Genomic DNA, 27,186 nt, shown 5'->3' on the forward strand with positions numbered 1-27,186 from the left:
AAGTAGCTGGGACTACAGGCATGTGCCACCATGCCTGGCTAATTTTTGTATTTTTAGTAGAGCTGGTTTCACTATGTTGGCCAGGCTGGTCTCGAACTCCTGACCTCAGATGATCTGCCCGCCTCAGCCTCCCAAAGTGATGGAATTACAAGCGTGGACCACCGCACCCAGCCTTAAAAAAGAAAAAAAAAAAAGTGTCTCCCTCTATTGCCCAGGCTGGAGCGCAGTGGTGCAATCTCAACTCACTGCAGCTTCGACCTCCCAGGCTCAAGCGATCCTCTCACCTCAGACTACCAAGCAGCTGGAACTGCAGGCATGTGCCAACATGCCTGGCTAATTATTGTATTTTTTTTGTAGAGACAAGGCTTCGCCACATTACCCAGGCTGGTCTTGAACTCCTGGCTTCAAGTGATCCTCCCATCTCGGCCTTCCAAAGTGCTGGGCTTACAGGCATGAGCCACCGCCCCCAGTCTGCTCTTCTTCTGCAAGTAGATCTTGACAGAAGTAGACACTAAACAACATAGAAAGGAGAGCCTGCAACCAGCTAGAAAATAACCATTGCCTACTTCACAGTTCTGCACAACACTGGCCCCATTTAAAGGGATATAATATGTTTCTCTATTCCGCTGAATAAAAGATTTCAAGTGATCTAGAAACCAGTTTCTACTATTTACAATTTAGACATGTTTGACTGAAATTTAAAATTAATCCTTTCAGCTGCCATATCCCAAGAGCTAAAAAAATATTTGTATAATATCTCAGTGTAAAATAATGTCACCTTGAGGTCTGTTTAATTTTGCTTTTTTGACTAATATGTTCAAACATTCCTGCTAAATGCAGAACTTTAAACAAGCTGGACTGAAAGATTTTTTTAATAAGATTTGGGGGATGAAATCACCACATTACCTGGTGTTTTTCAATAAAATTGAGATTTCTCAATTTTTTAATTTTTAAATGAAGTATCATTGCACTCTGCTATGAATCAGATGGACACTCACTGTTCAGTAACCCTCAGTCTAACCTTTACACATGTTGGTATTCTGGGATGTAACACTTTTTTTATGAATGTGATGTCTGTGTTAATGTATTCATAACGTGTTTTGTTAATACAGCCGTAATGTTTCTGGGATTATAGGTGTGAGCCACCACACCTGGCCCCACTGGTAATTTTTAAATTGGTGTTTTCTAAATTTCCCGCATATTTAGCCACTGTTAGGTTGACAATAAAATTGCCATTTTTCTTGGCCAAAATGATTCAATCTAATGCTTACTTAATTTGGGTTTTAAAAGATAAAGCAGAAATGCTGTCAGTTAGCAATTTTATTTATTCTGCCTCCCATGGGAATAATTTTCAAACGTTTTCCTCTCTACTGTGAACTAAAGTATAATTTTCTACTTGTATGTTCTTTTTCATAATTTTGAAAACTTTAGACCAGATGAGATGGCTCGTGCCTATAATCCCAACACTTTGGGAAGCTAAGGTGGGAGAATTGCTTGCACCCAGAAGTTCAAGACCAGCCTGGGCAACATGGTGAGACTCTTTCTCTTAAAAAAAAAAATAATAATAATAATAGCTGGACATAGTGGCATGCACCTATAGTCCCAGCCTCTCGGGAGGCTGAAGCAAGAAGATCACTTGAGCCCAGGAGGTTGGGGCTGCAGTGAGCTGAGTTTGTGCCACTGCACTCCAGCCTGAGCAACAGAGCAAGACCCTGCCACTAAATAAACAAATAAATAAACTTATACCTGTATCTATTTCCAAAACTATCTTTTCACCTTTTTGACTCAGCCATTCTGGAATAGCCAGCACCTATCCCAACTTTGGAAAACCACATGTTTACATGCAAAGTCAAGGATGACATTGAAAAGCAGAATAGAAATAAAGGTATTTTGTATTCTTCTAAATATTCTTTAAATTCTACTTCAAGTGACTCTTACAATTTTTATATAGAAAGTACTTAAAATTATTTCATGATATGGCAGAGAGCCCTAAGGAATCCAGAAAAATTCAGCACCTGTAAAGATCAGAACTTGATGGTATCGAAAGAATTTTAAAGAGTAAGTAAAATCTTTCCAAAAAGATGTCTACTTTTTGAATAGCATCCAAATATCACAAAGAAGATGTGGACAGAAGTTGCAGAAAAGAGTTCTGTTTCTTTGTCGATATAAAAAATAAGAAATTCTAAGCCTGTAATCCCAGCACTTTGGGAGGCCGAGACGGGCGGATCACGAGGTCAGGAGATCGAGACCATCCTGGCTAACATGGTGAAACCCCATCTCTACTAAAAAATACAAAAAACTAGCCGGGCGAGGTGGCGAGCGCCTGTAGTCCCAGCTACTCGGGAGGCTGAGGCAGGAGAATGGCATAAACCCGGGAGGCGGAGCTTGCAGTGAGCTGAGATCCGGCCACTGCACTCCAGCCTGGGAGACAGAGCAAGACTCCGTCCCAAAAAACATAAATAAATAAGAAATACTGCTTAATATACAAATGATAAATGCTTATGATGATGGTCATCCTAAATATCCTGACTTGACCATTACAGTGCATTTAAAAAAATACCACAGGTGGCCGGGCGCGGTGGCTCACGCCTGTAATCCCAGCACTTTGGGAGACCCAGGCGGGCAGATCACCTGAGGTCGAGAGTTTGAGACCAGCCTGACCAACATGGAGAAACCCCATCTCTACTAAAAATACAAAATTAGCCAGGCGTGGTAATACGTGCCTGTAATTCCAGCCACTCAGGAGGCTGAAGCAGGAGAATCACCTGAGCCTTGGAGGTGGAGGTTGCAGTGAGCCAAGATCTCACCATTGCACTCCAGCCTGGGCAACAAGAGCAAAACTCTACATCAAAAAAAAAAAAAAAAAATCACAGGTACCTCATAAATATGTACAAATATGATGAATCAATAAAACAAAATCTTTAAAGTAATATCTTATCTAGGATAATTTATTATGAAATATTTTTTAACCAAGGCTCATGATTTATATTTTCCAATTTGGATTAAATGTGTATTTTGAGTCTCCTGTCAGCTAATTCCTTCCCAGAATTCACCAATACTTTTCCCCTTCTGCGTTCCATGCTACTGCCATTCACTCAGCCCTCAGGTTGCCTTATTTCATTCATTAGTTTTGATACGTACATACCTGTCACCTATGTAAACACTCCTTAAGAAAAGAGAGTATGTCTTGAATACCTGTGTTTCTCCCTCGGCATCTTGTACACTGGAAACATTCTTGTATGCCAGATCTCTCTTTTTTGTTTAAATCAACTGTTTTTTTCCCTTGACTAACTTAATTACCCAAATCTGCATCTTCTCTCATCCATCTCTATTGCTATTTCTAGAAAGGCAATGGCCCGACAATATACAGTGGTCTAGGCACAGGCACAGACACACAATAGTTTTATTTCAAATGTATGACTCAGGTGCTAAACAGATTCATGCACTCGAAGCAGCTGTGCTCCATGTACTGTTCCCAGAATGTAAATAAGTACTGCGTTAAAAATTAATTAGGCATTCACTCAAATATCTAATGGTCAATTCAGACATTTCAGGCTTCAATTTTAATAATACAAAAATATTTAATAATGTTAATCTTTCAGAACTGTGTCAATGGGATCATGGATGAGCTGACTCACTTCACTGAAGAAATTTACTCTGTGTAGAAAAATGTAAGCCTGGCAGATTCAAATCGTTTATACAAGATCTAAAGGAATGTCTCTCGGATATACTTTCAAATACACATACAAAATATTTTCTGCCTTAATTCCTATATATTACTTTTGAGTAGAGTATGGACAGCCTTCCAAGGCTCAAATACAAGGCAATTGTTCAGATACCATTTTAAAATCACAATAATCATCTTAGTGATTGAAATAGTCTAGTTATTATCTAGATTTGGAATCAAGGGCCTAGGGTTGAATTCCTGGTTCTGTGACTACCTTAGGCTGGGTGGACTTGGATAGGGCATTTAATCTCTCCTAGTGTATTTTCTCATATCTAGAGTAAAGAAACTTCTGCTACCTGTTTATCTATTCAAAAGAGATATTCTGAAATCAAATTAGAGCAGAGTTCCCTGAACTTGGCACTGTTGCTGTTTGGGGTCAGATAATTCTTTGTTGTGATTCTGTGCTCTGTACGATGTTTAGCAACAGGTCCAGCCTCTACTCACAATGCCAGTAGCATGCATGCACACACATGCGCGTGCACACACACACACACACACACACTCCCCAGTTCAGCTGTAACAGCCAAAAGTGTCTCCAGATGCTGCCAAATGCTGAGGTAGGGGGGAAGTGACACACATACCCATCCCTCTGCCCCACTGAGAATGAATGAATTAAATGATTTATACGGAAACCTTCATTAATACATTGAATATATACTGATCACCTACTATATGCCACACACTGGCCATGTCAAATCAGATGTGACTCATGCCCTCTAACACAGAAGACGAATAAATCAGTGTTTGCGGTGACTGGAGTTAAGGTGCCCTTGGGGTCAGGAAGGGGGAAGGGAAGTGTAACATTAAGATATCAAAGAGTAGAAGCCACAGGAATTGGTGATTTAATGGATGCAGGGGAATGATTAAAGGGAGGAGAGAAAAACAATTCTTACAACATCAACAATGTTGTTGTTTACTACCTAAGTCACAAGAATTTTTCCACAAAAACAGAGACATTTCCCAAAAGAAAACTCATACCACATAAAAGTTCATAAAAATAAATACTGACTTCACTGTGGCTGTTTTAATTTTAATCAGTGGAAAGGCACACGTAGATAAATGACTCTGTTCTTCCACTCCATCTGCACTTCTATCTCTGAATTCTCAAGGCCAACAGAGGTTAGTTCGTTTCCATGCCATGGTTAGACTATCAAGGTCCACGAAGATGGGAGGAAGGGGGTGACGGACAACATGCATCATTGATGGGATTTTTATTGCATCCACTGAAGAACACATTCTTTTAACATTGTCTAAGAGTTCTGTTCGATATCAACTTTGAAACCCCAAGTCAAATGCATTTGTGCCAAGACCAAAAGAAAATAAAACCCACTACCAGGGTGAAAAACAGCCTTTCCTTCATGACCCTGGAGATGTATACATTTTCAGAATATTATTTGCATCTGAGGTCCTCCACAGATGTGACTCTATTACCTCCCGTCGCTGGGGTACAGCAAGGCAACAGCTATCCCATTATCTCATGGCACTTTCTAGTTCGTGTGAAACCAGAAACGTGTAGTTTCAAAACATAGAACATCGCCTTCATTAGAGGAGAGCTAGTTAAAGGTTGCTAATGGGGCCCTTCGGCTCCTCGTCCTGCTGAGGTATTTGGAAGAGGTCCATGTGCCTAACCACATCAATTTCAGATGAAATTCTCATTGCAAATGTATGTTACCCAACACCCCAAAATATATGAAGGCCTTCCTGGTTTTCAGAGCTTACAAGCCCCCTGACAATAGATTTCTGTGTGGAAATATCAAAATTCGAGTAACAGAGACAATTTTTGAGAGGATCAAAAATAGAAACCATTATTGGAGTATAAAAACATTTTAGTTACTTAAGAATCTATATTTCTAAGAAAAGCAGCCTCATTAACCGATATGTGCTCAATAGGCAATTTTCCCCATTTAATTTTCACAAATAGATCACTCTGAAATGTATTTCCCCTAACAAAGACTGCACATTAACAACAAATGATACATCTTCAAATTTTAATTAATGTCAAGAGCTTTATTTTGCTTCCAAGCAACTTATGAGAGACATGTTATTAATATAATTTAATTTAAGGGGACAGGCATTTGTTTTCTATTTTTAAAAAGGTGGTTTGAAATTCTGGCCCTGTCAACATCATTTAAACATTCCTGTTCCATGCTTCAATATAATAAATTGAATCAGCATTTTAATTGTGCCCATGCTTTGTGGTTCCTGGCAGTACAAAAAGATTCTCTGTGAGTGCACGACTCCCCCCCAAGAAAACCCCACTGAGTGATTAATTACTAGTCTGGAAGATATAAATATGTCTCTCAATAAAGACAGTATGGACTGCTGGAAGCTCTAGCCTTATACATCTCCATGGGGTGCCTTAACTTAGCAGACATCCTCTTAATTCAAACAAGATTCTGGCTCCAGCATTCACGGACGGCTCCCTCATCATACACTGTTCCTTTATTGAACAGCATATTTCTTTTAATTAGCATCATTTTGTACATGTACAAGAATCAAAGGAAATCAGGCTTTTATGTATAAATATATCAAATTTTCAAGGTGCCTCTGTTCCTTAAGAAAGAACTGAGGACAATAGTAAATAACCTTGCATTTTCAAAAAAGTACCATCTTTGTATAAAAATATTTTAGGTTACACTCAGACATTACTCATGCTTCATTCTGAGTTAAAGGTTTGCCCAAAAGACCATAAATTTATAAACGAAAACATGAACCGGCAGGTCTATAAGTCTATTCTTAAGCCTCACACCTATTGTATGAACTGAGAAGCCTCATGATCGCTAGAAGGGAGAGGAGCTTAGACAAAGGACTCATTGGCCACCACCGCTTACTCCACATAGTAAAAACAAGAATTGATGGAATTCCTAGGACTGTTCCTACAAGGCCAGAATTAGGTAAGAAGAGTTTATACTAACCATTTCAACCAGAAATTGCAAGCAACATCAACTAACTTGAACATAAAGATTAACACAAGAAATCAAGACTAGAAGTTGGCTTTTTTAAATTGGAAAATTTTCATGTATAAATTTTTAGTCTAATACTTTGCATTAATGATCATGGCATTTATTACTACAATTGAATAACCACATCCCAACACCCTTTCATTATGTTTAAAATGAGGGGATGGGGACAGGGGAACAGGATTATCATAAGTCATTTTGACCAATCTAGAAATCCAGACATCAGGTTGGGCACAGTTGTTCATGCCTGTAATCCCAGCACTTCGGGAGGCCAAGGCAGGTGGATCACTTGAGTCTAGGAGTTCAAGACCAGCCTGAGTGACAGCAAAACCCCATCTCTACTAAAAATACAAAAATTAGCAGGGTGTGGTGGCACACAGCTGTAGTCCCAGCTACTTGGGAGGCTGAAGTGGGAAGACCACTTGAGCATGCGAGGCAGAGACTGCATTGAGCTTAGACTGAAAAAATAAAAAATAAAAAAATAAAAGAAATTAAAAAAAAAAAAAAAAAAAAAAGGAAATCCAGACATCATGTTCCTAACCACCCTATTTGAAACAGGATGAAAAGAAAGGTTTTCTAAAAAGTTAATATGCATTCTGCCATGGAAAAATATTATTTGTATACAGACTTCTACTCTCCTACTATTCATATCTTCACCTGGCCCTGCCAAAGATATTTTTGAGCAGAATCATCAAACATAAATGCAAGCATTAAATCAGTAAGCAAACATGAATCTGAATTGGACTTCTGCTGTAGACTGCAAAATTAGTCATAATAGTTAAGCTCCTCCCATCAAGAAGTAGAGTATATTTTCCCACCCCTTTAATCTGGGCTGATCTTATGGCTTGCTTTGACCAATAGAATGTGCACAAATGGAAGCATATCAACCCCCCTGAGCTGAGGCCTTAGGAGACTCTACATCTTCCATTCTCAAATTTGTGGAACTCTGTGCTCACCATGGGAACAAATACAGAGTGGGATGAAAGAGTTTCAGAGCCAATGTGGAAAAAGGTCCCAATCATCCCAGCTGTCCCACGTGTTGCTATGATAAACCAGTCAGCCCACAGAATCTATCGGTTAACTACAAGTACACAAGCAACCTCAGACAAGATTAACCAGGCTTGGCCCACACTAGAAGAACCACCCATCTGGCCGGGCGCGGTGGCTCATGCCTGTAATCTCAGCACTTTGGGAGACTGAGGTAGGTGTATCACCTCAGGTCAGAAGTTTGAGACCAGCCTTACCAACATGGTGAAACCCTATCTCTACTAAAAATACAAAAATTAGCCAGGCATGGTGGCACGTGCCTGCAATCCCAGCTACTCAGGAGGCAGAGGCAGGAGAATTGCTTGAACCTGGGAGGCGGAGGCTGCAGTGAGCCGAGGACCACACCACCACACTCCAGCCTGGGTGACAGAGCAAGACACAGTCTCAAGGGCAAAAAAAAGAGAAGAACCACCACCCAGCTGAGCCCAGCCAAAATTGTCAACCTGCAATATTATGAGCTAAATTAAATGGGTTGTTTTTTTAAACTATGAATTTTGGGGTGGTTCATTACACAGAAATAGAAAGCTAATATAGGTTCTATAACCTCATAACTCAATATTTCCAGGCTTTAATTAAAAGACCGAGACTAGAAGAAAGTACAGAGAAAAAAACTAAAAATCCATAATATACAAAGAGCTCCTGTGATGCAAACAAAAACTGAGAAAAAGATATAAACTTATGATATTCAGAAGAACCAAGGAAAAACTGAAAAGATGCCTAATCTCACAGATAATCAGCAAAATGCAAATTAAAATAAAGTGTTTTATCATAAAGTTATTAAAGAGTAAAAAGACTAAAGAAGATACAATATTTGTGAGTATATATGGAAACAGGCCTTCTTGCATACTGTGGATAGGAATATAAACTGGCTTACAGGAGGAGAGTTGGGCAATATCTATCAAAATGTTAAAAGACACATCGCTTGTAACCCAAAAATATTTACCAAAACCTTGTTTTTAGTATTTAAAAACTGAAAAGCTAAGTATCCATCAATACTCTCATGGTATACAATGATTCATCTATATACAGAAAACTATGCAAAAATGTAAAAGAATGTGATGAGGTGAGGAGCAGTGGCTCATGCCTATAATCTCAACACTTTGGAAGGCCACGGCAGGGGAATCACTTGAGTCCAGGAGTTCGAGACCACCCTGGCCAACATGGCAAAACCTCATCACTACAAAAAATACAAAAATTAGCCAGGTGTAATGGTGTGTCCCCACAGTCCCAGCTATCTGGGAGGCTGAGGTGGGAGGATTGGTTGAGCCCTGGAGGTCAAAGCTACAGTGAGCCATGATTGTGCCACTGCACTCCAGCCTGAGCAACAGAGCAAGACCCTGTCTCAAAAAAAAAAAAAAAAAAAAAAGGATGAATTTTATGTGCTGACATGAAAGATTAAGCAACATTAAGTTAAAAAGGCAGCCTGCCAGCCAATATGGTGAAACCCCATCTCTACTAAAAATACAAAAATTAGCCAGGCGTGGTGATGGGTGCCTGTAATCCCAGCTACTCAGGAGGCTGAGGCAGAAGAATCACTTGAACCTGGGAGGCGGAGCTTGCAGTGAGCCAAGATCGCGCCATTGCACTCCAGCCTGGGTGACAGAGTGAGACTCGCTCTCAAAAAATATAACGCAGTTTGCCAAAAAATGTGCATAGTGTAATACCATTTTTTAAAAGAAGTGTATAAATGCATAGAAAAAAAGTCTAGAATGATCCACACCAAAATAATACTAATTTACTAATCATGTATTTGTATTTTTAATAATGATTAGTAAATGGGATGGGTTGAGGGGCATTGGGAGAGTAAAGGAAGACAATAAATTTTATATGCTTATGCATTATTTGGATTTTTCACAAGCATGGATTTATGTGATATGTGTGTAACTTGTTTATACTGCACATACCTGGGCAGCAGAGGACAGCAGAGCAAAGATGGATTCCACAGAAGAGCCAAAGAAAGAGTTGGGTCTTCACAGACGACGTCTTCACTTTTATCCTGGTTCAAACCAGCCGGATGGTCAGCATCGCCACAGACATGAACACATATTAGCACTGGGTACTCCTGCCACATGTCTTCCTCCGTGGCACAGGAGACACTAAGCAGTAAGCTGTGCTGGGGACCCTCTGTGTGGCCTCTGAGGAGCCTGGAGGAGCCTCCTCCTGGAATCTGGAATCAAGATACATAAGATGAGCTCCTGAAAGTTAAACTTGAAAATCAGCACAAACTGGATCAGAGGAGAGAGATGAAAGGCCACCTACATCACAATGAAGCTAGAAGTTACCAATTACCAGGCAACCTCCCTGTGCCAAACACCGCAGACTTTCACACTGTATATCGCACTTCATCTTCACAATGCCCCTAAGGTTGCTTATTTTTATTATGATTGAAAGGAAAAACAAGGTAAGAGGAGTTCAAGAAATTGGCAAGGGTTCCATAGCTTCTAGGTGGCAATGCCAGGGATTTGAACTCAGTTCTGTTTAATTCCAGTGCCTATGTTCTTAACTAACATAGTATGCTCTCTCCCTTAACAGACACAGAAAGGCTTCTGGGTTGGCAACACTTGACTATATCCTTGCTCTATGTGTAACAGGGTACAATGAATCAATTTTAAAAATCATATTGCTTACCCATGGAAGTACAGAGCCAACAGCTTCAGAAAAGCACATGGTAATAGTGCTGATGCAAATGCTTCCTGGGCAACAGGGACCCTGGCTCAAGTAACAGGCCAACTAAGCCACACGATGTGTAGACAAAAATCGAAGTTCCCAGCTTGCCAGGATAAAGGCCAGTGCTTAGACTGTGGATTCACTGAGGTAATGTCATCCCAAGAAGCCTCTTAAGAAACAGACAGCTCATCCATGAGCCCCACGTGAGTTCTTTTCCTATTTGGAATATCTATAGTCCATATTCCCACTGTCTCTTGCTACCTTAGGCCTGTTTCAAATTCATACAGTCTACATGGTTGACACAGGCATTGTCGAAGAACATGTTTCCCACAAATCTGTCACAAACCCAGGTCAGTGGATTCCCCTGTAGACCCAGAGTTAACACATAAAGAACTAGGGTGGCCAGGTGCAGTGGCTCACACCTGTAATCCCAGCACTTTGGGAGGCTGAGGCAGGAGAACGGCATGAACCCAGAAGGCAGAGCTTGCAGTGAGCTGAGATTGTGCCACTGCACTCCAGCCTGGGCGAAAGAGTGAGACTCCGTAATTGCTTGAGCTTAGGAGTTTGAGACCAGCCTAAGCAATATGCAAAACCTCATCTCTACCAAAAAAAAAAAAAAATACAAAAAATTAGCTGGGCATGGTGGCATGCACCTGTAGTCCCAGCTACTCAGTAAGCTGAGGTGGGAGGACCACCTGAGCTCAGGAGGTCAAGGCTGCAGAGAGCCGTGAGCTATGATTATGCCTCTGCACTCCAGCCTGGGCAACAGAGTAAGATCCTGTCTCAGGCCAGGCACAGTGGCTCACGCCTGTAATCCTAGCACTCTGGGAAGCCGAGGCGGGCGGATCACAAGGTCAGGAGATTGAGACCATCCTGGCTAACATGGTGAAACCCCATCTCTACTAAAAATACAAAAAATTAGCTGGGCATGGTGGCGGGCGCCTGTAGTCCCAGCTACTCGGGAGGCTGAGGCAGGAGAATGGCATGAACCCGGGAGGCGGAGCTTGCAGTGAGCTGAGATTGCGCCACTGCACTCCAGCCTGGGCGACAGAGTGAGACTCCGTCTCAAAAAAAAAAGAAAAAAAAGAACTAGGGGAGGCAGGTGGGAGGGAGAGTGCTGTGTCTTTACGATTGAGAAAGAGATGTGGAATAATTCTGGTAAGGCACACTGATGGAAAATTCATGTCCACGTTTATCTGCTTTATACATTGAGATGGAAAATTCATGTCCATGTTTATCTGTTTTATACACTGAGGTGGAAAATTCTGGAAAATTCATGTCCGCGTTTATCTGTTTTATACATTGAGGTTCCATGTGAATTTTTTTGAAGAATGAGGACCATAGCTTTAAACAAAAGTGTCTGGACACCAGTGAAGTAGAAGCAAGGGATGGCTGATGCCCAGCTGTGTAATGACTATTGGAAATAGTCTTGGAATTCTTTGGAAACCAATTCCACACATTCGGAGCTATGGCTGATGGAGACATATGGTTGGGAGTAGTTTCCAACGAGTTCCTCAGAGTGGCTCCATCCAGCGTTCTCTTAAGGGTCTAACTTATAACCATACAAGAGCCCTTATAATTCAAACCCTCACTCCTAACCCCACTAAATAGAGGGAAGTCTTTTAAGCATTATGATAGACACAAAGGGAATGTGGGATTTTCTGGAAATGCTGAATAATCCCTTTGGAATGGAGACCCAGATCAGGAGGCAGAGGTAGCTATCAATACAGCTCCAGACCTAGGCCATCTGAGTTCAAACCCTAGCGCTACTCCTTTCTAGCTATGTGGTCTGGGGGAAGGCTACATGTATTAGTCTGTTTTCATGCTGCTCATAAAGACATAACCAAGACTGGGAAGAAAAAGAGGTTTAATTGGACTTAGAGTTCCACATGGCTGGGGAGGCCTAGGAATAATGGCAGGAGGCAAAAGACACTTCTTACATGGTGTAGCAGAAATCCCTGGTAAGCCCCTTAGATCTTGTGAGACTTATTCACTTCACGAGAATAGCATGGGAAAGACTGGCCCCCATGATTCAATTACCTCTCCCTAGATCCCCCCCGACAACACGTGGGAATTCTGGGAGATACAATTCAAGTTGAGATTTGGGTGGGGACACAGCCAAACCATATCACTATGTAACCTCTCCAAGCCTCAGGATTTTTATATGTAAAAGGGAAACTACAAAGGAGTATGGTGAGAATTAAATGCCCATAAAGTGCTTGGTAGTGAGGCTTGCACAGAGTAATCCTCCTGGAATGCTGGCTTACATATTATCCCAAGAGAAACACAGGCATGAAGATCAGATGGAAAGCAGTGTGGAGAAGAGAAAGCAGTAGGCACAGTGGGGGCAGGAGAGTGAAGAAGGGTGACAAGGAGCTGAAGGAGCTTTCATGATTTGCTAAGGTTTGTATTTCAGTGAGTAGGGGATAGGGATCCATCAAAACTTGTTTAGGGCAGGCGTAGTGGCTCATGCCTGAAATCCAAGCATTCTGGGAGCCCGAGGCAGTGATATGGACAGGAGACAGGGAAACACTGGTTAGAAGAGGGCAGTTCCCTGGCAAAGGCCCCACCCTCAAGCCTGAAGACCCACGGCCCTAAATGAGGACAGGCATTTCCGTTTTTGCATCCAAAAGGCTGCCTTTTGACCACCACAGCTCCTATCCTGTACCCATATAAACCCCAAACCCCAGGCTCCACAAACAGACGAGCAGGCGAGGAGACAAGTAGACAGATGGCAGAACAACACAGCAGAGAAAGAGAGAAGAGGAGGAACATCTGAACACCAGGAGGAGTTTGGCTGCGGGCTATCGGAGAGGGGTTTGGCTGCTGGATGGCCAGGCTCCAAGGGTAAGATCAACTTCCCACTCCATCCCCTACTTCCGGCTCCCCATCCATCCCACTGAGAGCCATGTCCACCACTCAATAAAACCCCACATTCATCCTTCCAGTCTCTGTGTGATCTGATTTTTCTGGGATGCCGGAAGAGCTCGGGATACAGAAAGCTGTCACACTGGCCCTGTGCCCTGGCAGAAAGGCAGGGGGTCCACTGAGCTAGTTAACACTCAAGCTGTCCGCAGACGGCAGGGCTAAAAGGGCACACTGTAACACACGCCCCCTTGGGCTCCCGCACCTGTCTGTCTGCGTGCTCTCCCTCCCGTAAGGGGTTTGAGCAGCCACGGCAACCCAACAGACAAGCCACACTCCTGTCACATGTCCTGTGAGGGGGATCAGGGAACTCCCATTTCAACAGAAGGATCACTTGAGCCCAGGAGTTCAAGACCAGTCTGGGCAACATGGCAAAACCCCATTCCTACAAAAAAAAAAAATGTTTAAGTTAACTAGGCGTGAGAGCACGTGCCTGTGGTCCCAGCTACTAGGGAGGCTGAGTGGAAGGATGGCTTGAGCCTGAGAGGCCGAGGCTGCAGTGAGCTGTGATCCGGCCACTGTACTCCAGCCTGGGTGACAGAGTGAGAACCCGTCTCAAAGAAAAAAAAAATTTTTTAGTAATTCACTTGTTGAAAAAATACATACTAAGTGTTTACTCTGGGCCAAGCACTGTGCTAATAAATGAAAAAATAAGGCAAATAAGTCAAGACTCCTGCCCTCAAGCTTTAGTAGGGGACACAGAAACAAATAATCACAATCATAAAAGATAGAGATTGCAATAAAAGAAAACACAAAATGCCATGGGAACACAGAGGATGGAGTGAGTATGTTTGGCAGAGAAGGGAGATCTTCCTAAAGCCACACTCAGTCGGTGAGAGAGGGGATCACCCAAAAAAAAGAGGAGAGATCTTTAATAAATGTAAGATGAAGAGAATAAAGATCTCCATCCAGTGAGGAAGTTTAGAAAAGCTGAGATTATAACATATGTGTATCTCCAAGCATCTGGCTGAGCCTGAAGTGATGAATCCTAAAAATCTACTTCCTGAAAACTCCATAAGCCTCTGAAAGGCACAGAGAAAACAGCCCCAGTTGCTTAGGGAGCCAGCGCTGAAAGAAGTTTGCTCCCCCGAAGCTGATCACAGTTTTGACTCTTAGGGGAATCTTTGGAGAGGATGCAAACAAAACTCCTCTCTCATGTGCATTTAAGACATTCTCCTGTCATAGCCTGGCATGGTGGCTCACAACTGCCATCTCAGCACTTTGGGAGGCCAAGGGGACTGTTTGAGCCCAGGAGTTCGAGACCAGCCTAGAAAATGTAGTAAGACTCTGTCTCCACAAAAAATGATCCAGGCATAGTGGTGCATGTCTGTAGTCCCAGCTGCTCAGGATGCCAATGCAGGAGGATTGCTTGAGCCCAGGAGTTCAAGACCAGCTTGGACAACATAGCGAGATCAATCCCATTCCTACAAAAAAATTTTTTTTAATTAGCTGGGCATGGTGGCATATGCCTGTAGTCCCAGCTACTAGGGAGGCTGAGATGGGAGGATGGCTTCAGCCTGAGAAATTGAGGCTGCAGTGAGCTGTGAGCACACCACTGCAATCCAGCCTGGACCAGAGAGCGAGACACTATCTCAAAACACAAAGAACCAGAAGTTCACTGTCACTGCCATTTGAGAATGGAATGCTCTGTTCATCCACAAATGGAAATAAATAGAACGAAGATTACAAAAATTTTATTTAGTATAGAGTTGAAGGGCACAATGGTAGGCCAAATAATGTGCCCCCAAAGATGTCCACAGTCTTAATCCCTAAAACCTGTGAATATGCTCCCTTACATGGTAAAAGGGACTTTGCATACATGATTAAAGATCTCAAGAAGAAGGGAACGGGATATAGAAGCAGGGGCTGGAGCAATGCACTCTGAAGATGGGGAAGAGGCCACGAGCCAAGGAACACAGTCTCTGTAAGCTGGAAAAGACAAGGAAACCGATTCTCCCGGGGATCTCCCCAGAAGGAACACAGCCCTGCCAACACCTTGAGCCCCATAAGACTTCTGGCCTCCAGAACTGTAAGAGAACACATTTGTGTTCTTTTAGGCCACTGAATCTGTAGGAATCTGTTGCAGCACCGATAGGAAACTAACATGAGGGAGGGCGTTTTCTCCAAAGTCCTCCAAGCCCAAACAGTGTTTTATCAATCCTCTCAACATCAGGCAAAGGAGAAAGAAAATGGAGGAAGAGGGAGGTTAAAGCAAGTCATCCAAAACAAAAGCAAACAGCAGAGCAGGCCCAGGCATTTTATTTTGATGATTTATCAAAATTACAGAAAAAGGCCAGGTGTGGTGGCTCACGCCTGTAAACCCAGCACTTCGGGAGGCCGAGGCGGGTGGATCATTTGAGGTCAGGAGTTCAAGACCAGCTCAGCCAACATGGTGAAACCCTGTCTCTACTAAAAATACAAAAATTGGCCAGGCATGGTGGCACACACCTGTAGTCCCAGGTATTCAGGAGGCTGAGGCAGAAGAATTGCCTGAACCCAGGAGGCAGAGGTTGCAGTGAGCCAAGATCGTGCCACTGCACACCAGCCTCGGCAACAGAGCAAGTCTCCATCTCAAAAAAAAAAAAAAAATACGGAAAAAGAAGATGGGGTTCTGTATTTGGTTATCCTCTTTGCCAGCAGGATAACGTCCATCTCACAGAAGTGGTACAAACTGACTCCACAGCCAGGAGGGCGCAGCAAACTCCCCAGATTAAACAAACAACAAAAAAAGCATTAGCCACGGAGATGGAGAGAGAAAATTCTCTTGCCCTGCCACAGCAGTCAAAGTTTGTGCTAACGTTTGTGGGAGAAAAGGGAGAAAACAAAGTGAGGAAGAAAACATATCCGCATCATTCGTATCCCCAAGCAAACAGACTCAGGATACTGGGGAGTGCCAAATTTAGTTACTTGCAACTTTCCCCACTCGCAGATCCCTTGCAAACACATTCAAATGCAATCATCAATAACATCACTTCTTAAAATAAACATCTTTCCATTTATGAATTTTCTCCCCCATTTTGACCATGTGAAACCTACAAATGTAACATATGCCAGGAGAGGACGGTAACAAGGTAGACAATCTCCAGCTAAGAAATTTGAAAAAATACATATATATAAAGAATAGGGGGGAAAAAATCAACCTTTGATGAAATAATTGCTTCTGCTGTTATTTTTCACTATTACTTCAGAAATGTTCTGTCTGTCTCTTCCTTTCTTGTCCCTACAGCGAGGAGTCCTGCTGCTGTGCAGACGAAAGGTCCAGTCTCTTTAAAATTTCATGCAGAGCTCTTCACAACACGGAAGCTTTAAAGGCCCATGGCAGATTCAACATATTGTTACACTTGATGGAAGGAGATAAAAATTACATGCAAAATCTACTGTATATTCATTGTCTGGAAATACTATACAGTTACAGCTTCCTCTATTTCACTAACAGATATGGACATGTATTCTGATTTCGATATTTAGAAACACAAAAGATGCACATGGAGTGAGTATTGTAGCAAAAATAAGAATGAAACTCGAATCTCCTGAGGTTAGATTAGGGTCCTAGGATGCGTGAACAGTTTTGTTCATAGTTTTCCTAAATTGCTTAGATATGCGAAACATATTTAAAAGACAAAAAAAGATACAAAGGGATTAAAAAAAGATTTTCTAAACCTTGTATATAGCATGGGGTTCTTTGCCCTAAGTAGTCATTATTTTTGTATCTCTATGAGAAAAATATGGGAATGGCTGGGCTTTTATTTTTATGTATAAAATTATCTCAAAAAAAAATAAAGAGCAAGAACTGCAGACATTGGAATGAAGAACACGATGACCTCAAAAACAAGTTTGTCAATCACTAGTCTTTGAGGTTTACCTGTCACGGGTAAGCCTTATTTTAAAGTTGTTTTTAAATTCACAAATTGGACATCACTAATTTTACATCTAAATTTTAGGTTTGTGCTTTATTGTAGCCGTTTTTATGTGGACCCATTTAGTCAAACTCATTCATTTGTATTCATTCATCCTCTTCTTTCAAACATTTATCAGACATCTACTACATGCCAGGCACACTGCTAATTATTTGGGATGAAAAAACAGGCCAGGTGTAGTGGCTCATGCCTGTAATCCCAGCACTTTGGGAGGCTGAGGCAGGCAGATCACTTGAGTTCAGGAGTTCGAGACCAGCCTGGCCAACATAGCAAAACTCCATCTCTATCAAAAACACAAAAATTAGCCAGGCAGGGTGGCACCTGCCTGTAATCCCAGCTACTTGGGAGGCTGAGGTGGGAGGATCACTTGACCCTGGGAGGTCAAGGCTGTAGTGAGCTAAGATTGTGCCACTGCACTCCAGTCTGGGCGACAGAGCAAGACTCTGTCTCAAAAAAAAGAAAAGAAAAGAAAAGAAAAGAAAGAGAAACAGAAAGATGGGATCCCTGACTCCAGGAGGATTCTAATATAATAGGAAGAGGCGACCACAGCAAAGGGCATGTGCAATAAAGCTTCAGGGGTCCTACGGAAGTAGGTCTGGGAACATCATGGTGGCACAGAGAGTGTTTGATTTGTTCTTCCTGGAGGAAGAGGGGAAAAAAATACATGCAGGGATCAGTCCTTGACCAGAGACTGGGAAACTGTCTAGACGCTGACGGAATAAACCAAGGCAGTGGTAGTAGGTGGGAAGGGGGATAGAGCTCAGAAAAATCAAGAATACAAAATGAACAGCACCCGGCTACTGAACAGAAAGCAGGAGCTCAGGAGAGCAGGGTGAATCCCGGGTTTCTAACATTGGGATCGTCCACCGGCCCATTCACCGTTTCCAGTTATTTACTACCTAATACGCGCCAGGCACACTTCTGAAAATATTGAAGACACAACAGTAAACAAATCGCAAAAGAACCCAACTCCCTAAATGTAGAAAGGAGAAATGGAAAACTAGTAAACAAATGAGGAAGCGATATTAAAATAGATAAATGCTCTGAAGAAAATAAAACAGCAAGATGTGAGAAAGAGTAACTCGCGGAGGGCAGCTACTTTCTATTTGCATGGTCAAGAGAGATTTCTCTAAAGAAGTGACCCTCAAGTCAAAACTTGAAGGCTGGAGAGGAGAAAGCCATGCAGAGACCTGGGGGAAGGGCACTCTGGGAGAAGGAAGAACACGTGCAAAGCCTCTGAGGAAGGGACAAGGCTGGCGGGTTCAAGGAACCGAGAGAAGGCAGAGTTGGCTGTGGCACAGTGAGTGAGGGGAAGTTGCAGAGGCAGCCAAGCAGGGCCAGATCACACAGGTTTTTACAGCCCAGGGAAGGAGCCTGGACTTTAAATATGACAGAGTTTAATGTTTATTTTATTTTGAAACAGGGTCTTGCTCTGTCACCCAGGCTAGAGTATGGTGGCACAACTATGGCTCACTGCAGCCTCAACCTCTTGGGCGCAAGCAATTCTGCCACCTCAGCCTTCTGAGTAGCTGGAACTACAAGTATACACCACCATGTCCAGCTACTATTTTTATTTATTCTAGAGATAGGGTCTTGCTATGCTGCCCAGGTTAGAAACTGTGCAGGTTTTATGCAGAGGAGTAACAAAAGATCATTGGAGAAACAGATCCACGAGTAAAAAGGAATCAGGCCAGCTCAGAGGCTTACAGTGACCTGGACTGGAGATAACACTGGCTTGGACCATCATCCAAGAAAGGCAGCAGTGCAGGTGAGAAAACTCGGACACTTTCAGAGTCCCTTTCAGAGGTGGAACTGACAGGTCCTATTAAAGGATTGATAGTGCAGAGTGAGGAGAACAGATGAAATGGACCCCTAAGCTTTGGCTTCAGGGGCCAAGTAGATAAAGCAATGGAAATGGGGAAGACTCCACGGCAGAAGTCAGGTGGGGGAGGGAGATCAAAAATGGTTTGGGACATGTTAGGTTTGAGACACCTCTTATACATCAAAGTGGAGGTACCGTGTAGGCAGTCAGTTATATGAGACTGAAACTCAGAGGAAAAGGCAGGGCTAGATAATCCTTCAGGAATCTGTCAGTATACAGATGAAAAGTCATGGGACTGAATGAGATCAGCCAGGGAAAAGTGACAGGTTAAAAGACCCCAGAGGCTCCCTCACACTCAGAGGTCAGGCAGAAAAGACTAAGATCCACAAAAGAGCCCAAGAAGCCACAGCCACCAAGGTAGGAGGGGAACCGGGAGTGTGAGGTCACAAAAGCCAAAGGGACAAATAGTGTTTCAAGAAGGAGGAAGTGGTCAGCTACAGGGAAAGCACTTGAAAAATCGACGAACGTGAGGACATAGAAGTAACCACTGGGGTGGAAATCACTGAGGTTGTTGGCGACATTAGAGCTTCAGAGGAGTGGAGAGGACAGAAGACGGACAACTATGTTAAGAAGAGAATGAGAAGGGAAGGAAGCAGACACAGCTAGCATCAGCAACTTTTACGATTTAAATTTGCTGGTGAGGCCAGGCACCACGACTCACGCCTATAATCTCAGCACTTTGAGAGGCTGAAGGTAGGGGGATCACATGAGCCCAGGAGTTGGAGACCACCCCTAGCAACATAGACAAACACCGTCTCTAAAAACATTAAAAAAAAAAATTTAAAAATAGCCACCTATCACCCAGCTACTTGGGAGGCTGAGGTGGGAGAAGCGCTTGAGCCTGGGAGATCAAGGCTGCAGTGAGCCGTGATCACGCCACTGCACTCAAGCATGGGTGACAGAGTGAGACCCTGTCTCAAAATAAAAATAAATAAATAATAAAATTAAAACTAAAAAAATCTATAAAGGACATTTCCAAGCTTAGGAAATTTGAATATAGACTATAAATTAAATGAGATGATAGAATCCACATGAATTTTCTTGGTTGTGAGAATGATAATGTGGTCATGTAAGAAAATATTCTTTTCTTACGTGGGGATGTAAGAATCCCTTATACCCCTGAGAAGGGATGAAGTGATCTGCCATCTGCAACTTCCTGTCAAATGATTTTACAAAAAGATAAACAGATGATTGATTGATTGATACAAATGTGGCAAAATGTTAAGCACAGATGAATCCAGGAGAAGTTTCCTTAGGTGTTGGTGCTATTGTTTCAACCTCTCTATAGATTTGAACTTGTTTCAAATAAAAATTGCATGGGGGTAGGGGAAGATGTGGATTATAGAGGCCCAAGACAGCCCTCTCCCCACTAGATGTCCCAGTCATCTGCCTTTTTTTTTTTTTTTTTTTTTTGAGACAGAGTCTCACCCTGTTACCTAGCCTGGAGTGCAGTGGTACTATCTCAGCTCACTGCAACCTCCATCTCCCAGGTTCAAGCGATTCTCCCACCTCAGCCTCCCAAGAAGCTGGGAATACAGGAGTCCACCACCATGCCCAGCTAATTTTTGCATTTTTAGTAGAGACGGGGTTTCGCCACGTTGGCCAGGCTGGTCTCGAACTTCTGGCCTCAAGTGATCTGCCCGCCTCAGCCTCCCAAAGTGCCGGGATTACAGGCGTAAGCCACTGCACCCGGCCAAGTAATCTGCTTTTTATAAAATCTCCTAAGGTGACGCTGATTAGCAGCTAGAATTGTGACTGTATTCATTATCTGCTACCATGTGCAAACCATACCAAAGCTTATCAGTGGCTTAAAACAACCACTATTTTGGCCGGGCGCAGTGGTTCAAGCCTGTAATCCCAGCACTTTGGGAGGCCGAGACGGGCGGATCACAAGGTCAGGAGATCGAGACCATCCTGGCTAACACGGTGAGACACCGTCTCTACTAAAAAATACAAAAAAAAACTAGCCAGGAGTGGTGGTGGGCACCTGTAGTCCCAGCTACTCGGGAGGCTGAGGCAGGAGAATGGAGTAAACCCGGGAGGCGGAGCTTGCAGTGAGCCAAGATCCGACCACTGCACTCCAGCCTGGGTGACAGTGCGAGACTCCGTCTCGGGGAAAAAAAAAAAAAACACTATTTTATTTGCTCACATATTTATGGGTCAAGAATTTGAGTAGGACTCAAGACTGCCTAACTCATACGTGTGGCACTTTGGGGCTGGTTGTGCTCCACGCAGCTTCTCCCTCCAGAACAGCCTGGCCCTCTTTACATAATGGATGGGTCCCTTCCATGGGAAGAGAAGCTACAAGACCTGGGCATGGAAGTTGAGAACATCACTTCCATCCCTTTGCATTATTTAAACCAAGTTGCAGACCAGCCCAGATTCAAGGGGAAAGAGAAAGAGACCATTCCTTTTTTTTTTTTTTTTTTTTTCCCTGAGACAGTCTTGCTCTATCACCCAGGCTGGAGTGTGTAGCTCACTGCAACCTCCACCTCCCAGGTTCAAGTGATTCTCCTGCCTCAGCCTCCTGAGTAGCTGGGATGCACACCATCACACCGGCTAAATTTCTGTATTTTTAGTAGAGACAGGGTTTCACCATGTTAGCCAGGCTGGTCTCGAACTCCTGACCTCAAGCCATCTGCCTGCCTCAGCTTCCCGAAGTGCTGGGATGATGTGTGCCACTATGCCCAGCCAAAAGAGACCATTTCTTGATGGGAAGAGCGATAACATCATGTTACAAAGGGGTGTGGATGCAGGGAGGCATTGATTCACTGGGGGCTGTTATGATGATGATGTACTACAGACACCCACTGCATTAGACTACCAAAGCCCCACCTTAAATAACACAAGCTTTTGTTAGATCATAATTATCTTGTCCGTATGTAAATGGTTCCTCTAAAACTGTTTGAAAACGATTCATTTTCTTAATTTTATAGAGTCTTGCCATTTTCAGATGCTATTCATTTGCTCAATAGACCACAAGCATTACAGAAAATTCAATCTCTCCCACTGATTCCCAGCCTCTGGGACCGAAATTTAGATCCCAGCAGTTCTGTAAACTGAGGGACAACAGAAGAGGTTTTAGAAGAGTCTCAGAAAGTTCCCACCAACCTCACAGACAAATGGAGAGCAGAGTTAAGACGGGTGCTCTCTCATCCTCATTCCTGCCCTCTGAGTGATGACAGAGGTGATACCTACCAACCCTCCCCTTCAGTAACTTCCCAAAGGTTCATTCGCTGCTCACCATGTCAACAGACGTGGCCAGGCCTTTCACTCGGGATCTGGAATGGGAAGACGAGTGGTGGGTCAGGATGTCTCAAAGGAAATGTGCGTGTGTGCGTGTGTGTGTGCATGTGTGTGTGTGTGTGTGAGAGAGAGAAGATAACACCCATTGCCCCAGCTCTTGCCCCCATGACCACAGCTTTTGAAGTAGTGGCATCCACATTCACATAGTTTTTATTGTGTACATTTATGAGATTTACTAAAGCAATAGATACACATACATACATGTCATTGTCCAAGCTGGCTCTTAACACAGGGTCCTCACTATGAAAAAATTCCACTCAAGTCAGCCTCCAAATTCAAAAAGCAGTAGTTGATGCTACTGCTAATAAATTATTAAGGGCCTCCTGTTAATCTAGGCTCTATTTACATAAAATACCTTGGAGTGGTGCCCCCTGGAGTCGTGCAATGTGGCAGCCCTGAGTGTCGGCGCTAGATTTTACACCGAAGTTCATCTGCCTCAAAAGCCTGAGCTACTTGTACTATGCTAAGCAGTGATGAGACCAAAAAGGTATGAATCTCTAATCACAGAAACTGAAGGACAAAGTAGCTGAGTCAGGAGGCGTCTGACTTTCTGAAGGGCTCCTGAAATCACCCACAGAGGAGGAACAAGGCAGTGAAAATTGCATTAGAGTTCCTTAGGCTCTAGTTGTGCCTGTTCTATCATGAATAAGCTGTGTGGCCTTGAGAAGTCACTTCACTTCTCTGGGCCTCTACGTCCTCAACTGTCATGGGAAGAGTTTCTCTCATAGCTGACAACTGTTAACACCAAGAGTGTTTATATGTGATCATGCATGTTTATACAAAGAGCAGTCTATCAAGTGTATGCACACTTTAAGGAAAGATATGTATGATGAAAATATCGCCATCAATGTCAATGTACTTTATTAGAACTAGTAGGTTTTGGGTGTGTGTGTGTGTGTGTGTGTGTGTGTGTGTGTGTGTGTGTGAGAGAGAGAGAGAGAGAGAGAGATATTAAAAAAAAAAAAATACACACACACAGCAAGAATTTGTCTCTACAAAAATTAGCCAGGCATGGTGGCGCATGCCTGTAGTTCCAGCTACTCAGGAGACTGAGGTGGAAGGGTCACTTGAGCCCAGAAGTTCAAGGCTGTAGTGAGCTATGATCATGCCACTGAGCTCCAGCCCAGGCGACTGAGCATGACCTGGTCTCTTTAAAAATAAATAAATAAATAAATAAAACTTCACTTACGTTATCTTAACTATGAGGTGCTTCTGCCATTTTTGTCGACTCTTTTCTACCCCTATTATAGTTACTGAAAGGGATTATAGGAACTAAATGCCAATCAGTAGTTTTATTATACAAGAGTACAAATTATTACATCTCTAACACCGTTTATAAGTATCAATATCTAAGCAGCAAGCAGTGTATGTATCTCAAACCATCTACAGATGAGTGTAGTGTGTGTGTATATGTACTTCTGAGTGGCCTTTTCATGAACTTTCCAAATTTGATCATTCATTAAGATGTCCAGAGATCATCAGTTTAGGCAAAATCAAATGTTATAATTGGTCATAATCAGTAGTGACCATATACTAAAATAATATGATATAGAAAGTGTTTTGTGAATTGTGTAACATTATGCCTGCCCAAGTACTATTACGAAATTTAGGTAAGTGCTATATGGCTCCAATGTTTAGCTGATGGATATATCTTTGAAACGTTAAAATTCCAGATGAAAGAATCGAACAGAAGACAAATTTATCTCTAAAACTAACATACAGATGATCTGAAGGTGTGATGAATTTTCTAATAATTAATAATGGATGCTGGCTTTTTATTTATTTATTTATTTTTGAGACAGGAGTCTCACTCTGTCACCCAGGCTGGAGTGCAGTGGCACAGCGGCAAGCTCCGCCTCCCAGGTTCACGCCATTCTCCTGCCTCAGCCTCTCGAGTAGCTGGGACTACAGGAGCCTGCCACCATGCCCGGCTAATTTTTTGTATTTTTAGTAGAGACGGGGTTTCACCGCATTAGCCAGGATGGTCTCGATCTCCTGATCTCGTGATCCGCCCACCTTGGCCTCCCAAAGTGCTGGGATTACAGGCATGAGCCACCGCGCCTGGCCGGATGCTGGCTTTTATCGAGTAACAGTGAGGTCCCAAGCACAGAGCTAAAGGCTTTACCTTCATCATATACTTTTAATTCTCACAACTGCTTTTAACACCTCAAATTTCCCACTACTTAGCACATACAGAAACTGGGTTTGTCCCACTGCTACAGTCCTGGAGAGACAGGGCCAGGGATTCTCAGAACTTTTTTTTTTTTTGAGAGAGAGTCTTGCTTTGTCACCCAGGCTGGAGTGTAGTGTCGTGATCTTGGCTCACTGCAACCTCCACCTCCTGGGTTCAAACGATTCCCCTGCCTCAGCCTCCCGAGTTGCTGGGATTACAGGTGCCTGCCACCACGCTCAGCTAATTTTCTGGTATTTTTAGTAGGGACAGGGTTTCACCCTGTTGGCCAGGCTAGTCTCAAACTCCTGACCCCAAGTGATCCACCCGCCTTGGCCTCCCAAAGTGCTGGCATTACAGGCGTGAGCCACGGCACCTGGCCAACATCTCAGAACGTCTGTCTGAGAGGCAGACAAATCAGGGAGGTTCTGCCTAGGAAATAGGTTATCTCCCCATTTTAGAGATGAAGACACTGAGCCTTGAAGCATTAACCAACTTAGCCAAGGTCTCACAGCAGGTAAGACCTGAAGCCACAAAACCCCCAAAGTTGGATTTTAATCACTATACTCCAGTGGCTGGCTGTAAGGGAAAGTTTATCAAAAATCTTGCCATCAATAAATGAAACATTCAAGGAACAACTACTCTTAAAATACCCAGACTTCCTTAAAATAGCCTTTTGAGAAAGCAAAAACATTTATGTTGTTTTCAATCACTGAACTTGGAAAACAATGCTGTTGTCACTTTTTCAGCTCAGGAATCAGGCAGTTTTAAGCCCTGGGATTTGCTGAAATATCCCATGGGGTCCTTAGCTGCCTGATATTTCCCAAACGATTCCTTGCTCTTATTAGTAAAATATTAAGATTAACAGCTCTGCACCATATGAAGCTAACAACAGAAAGATACTACGTAACTTATATATTCTGCAAAAGTAATATTCACATGCAAATACTTATACAAAATTATAATTGAATTGGAGAGGTGCAACTGAATAGGTACTCTTTATTCAAAAGTCTCCTTGCAGTTCATCAGATAATAAAGAACACACACCAAAAGAATCACAGAAATAGAACGTACCCTCGAGTTACATCACAAGGAGAAAAAAAAAAATCTCCCTAGATAAGAAATTCAGGTTTATTTTATCTTAAATCAGACCAAGGGGATTTAGGTTGCTTTTTTTAATCTACTTGTGCATAACGATCTCTCAGATTAATCATACTGTTTAATAGAATATTATTATTAATTAGACATGTCAGCGCTTCAGGCAGAAAATTACTGGGAAGTAAAAAGGTCTATATTCCAAAGGCTTGTAAGAGAAAGATTTCCATTTCTATCACGGCACATCTCTTTCAGTTCCAATTCTCAGTGGAAATTCCTCAACGAATTCAGTCCTTGTAACAATAACATTTAGAAGTGTTTCCCATTTAAAAGATAGCTGAACTAGAGTTTGCCTCGTAAGGTATTTTCTATGTTGTTGGGAAGCCAATTACATTTTTTTAGGGCACGTAGTTTTGAGGAAAGTCCTTCAGTGTTGCCCAGATTTTCATCATCTCTCATTTGGAGGTCTTACAAGACTGAGGCACAGAGGAGAACAATTGGGTCATCAGTTTTATCCCACGGGCTGGCATCCTCTAAAATGTTCTCATTTCCATCCGGTCAGCTCTTACAGGTCACTGCTGCTTCCTCCTCATCCCCATAAGCCCCATGTAGTACACCTGTGCCACTCTAGCCACACGGGAAAATGTACTGGTCCCCCAGTAGGCCAGGATTCCATGGGGCTTTCTCAGGCACCCACCGACATTTCTTTTGATCCCACCCTGTGCTGCAGGCAAGACACTTCTAAAATCATCTTGCTTTCCAGGGCTCCAACATGGGAACAATGGTGCAGGTATCTTTTTGTCCCCATTTCTCAAACATAATATGGTCATATTGTCCATCAACCCTCATCCTCCATCCTCTCCTCCGTCTTTAACCTCCTCAGTGTAGACATTCAAGGAAATGACTGAGTCTCTTAACAGTAAAAAGTAAAGACTAGCAGAGCCAAACTCCCTCAACTTCTGGCATGCCTGCCAATGAGTTTTCCCAGCTGTAAAAAGCTCATCTCTTCTGTATCTCATCTCCACCTTCCTCTTCAGGAACCTCCCTCCACCCATTTTCTTTTTCCTCTGTATCTTCCTCCTGTCTCTTCTTTCCCTGCAGCTTATACAACAGATATGTGACTGTCATTACAATACACAGCATCAACAATCATAAGAACTACCACAAAACCCTCCCTTGACACTTTTATTTTTTTGAGAAGGGGCCTTGCTATGTTGCCCAGGCTGGTCATGAACACCTGGATTCAAGTGACTCTCCTACCTCAACCTCCCAAGTAGCGGGGGATTACAGGCATGCACCACCATGCCTGGCCTCTCTTGACCAGTTTGACTCTTACCTTCCCTCCATAGCTAAGCTTCTTTGAAAAACAGTGAGGCAAAGAATTTCCAGACAATGGCCATGGGTATAGCCCCTGGGATGGAAAATAACACAGCCCTTCAAAAAAACATAAAGGTTTGGGTGAGCAAAAACATAATGAGCAGGTGGAGGGA

At 42.9% G+C, this 27,186-nt stretch overlaps 2 long non-coding RNA genes across 2 annotated transcripts in view; one reads left to right on the plus strand and one right to left on the minus strand.

Annotated features, from left to right (window-relative positions):
- Positions 1 to 9,726, minus strand: part of LOC103880529 — a 96,176-nt gene extending 86,450 nt beyond the window's left edge. The window contains exon 1 of the long non-coding RNA XR_004179735.1: positions 9,639 to 9,726. This is a non-coding gene — a long non-coding RNA (uncharacterized LOC103880529). The remainder of the gene's footprint in view (positions 1 to 9,638) is intronic.
- Positions 9,727 to 10,054: 328 nt separating this feature from the next.
- Positions 10,055 to 17,493, plus strand: LOC108583546. The gene is made up of 4 exons (XR_001898291.2): positions 10,055 to 10,135; positions 10,267 to 10,604; positions 13,035 to 13,248; positions 16,553 to 17,493. It is a non-coding gene; the product is annotated as an uncharacterized LOC108583546 (long non-coding RNA).
- The last annotated feature ends 9,693 nt before the right edge of the window (positions 17,494 to 27,186 follow it).

Source organism: Papio anubis, chromosome 18, assembly GCF_008728515.1.
Source record: "Papio anubis isolate 15944 chromosome 18, Panubis1.0, whole genome shotgun sequence".
Lineage (NCBI taxonomy): Eukaryota > Metazoa > Chordata > Mammalia > Primates > Cercopithecidae > Papio > Papio anubis.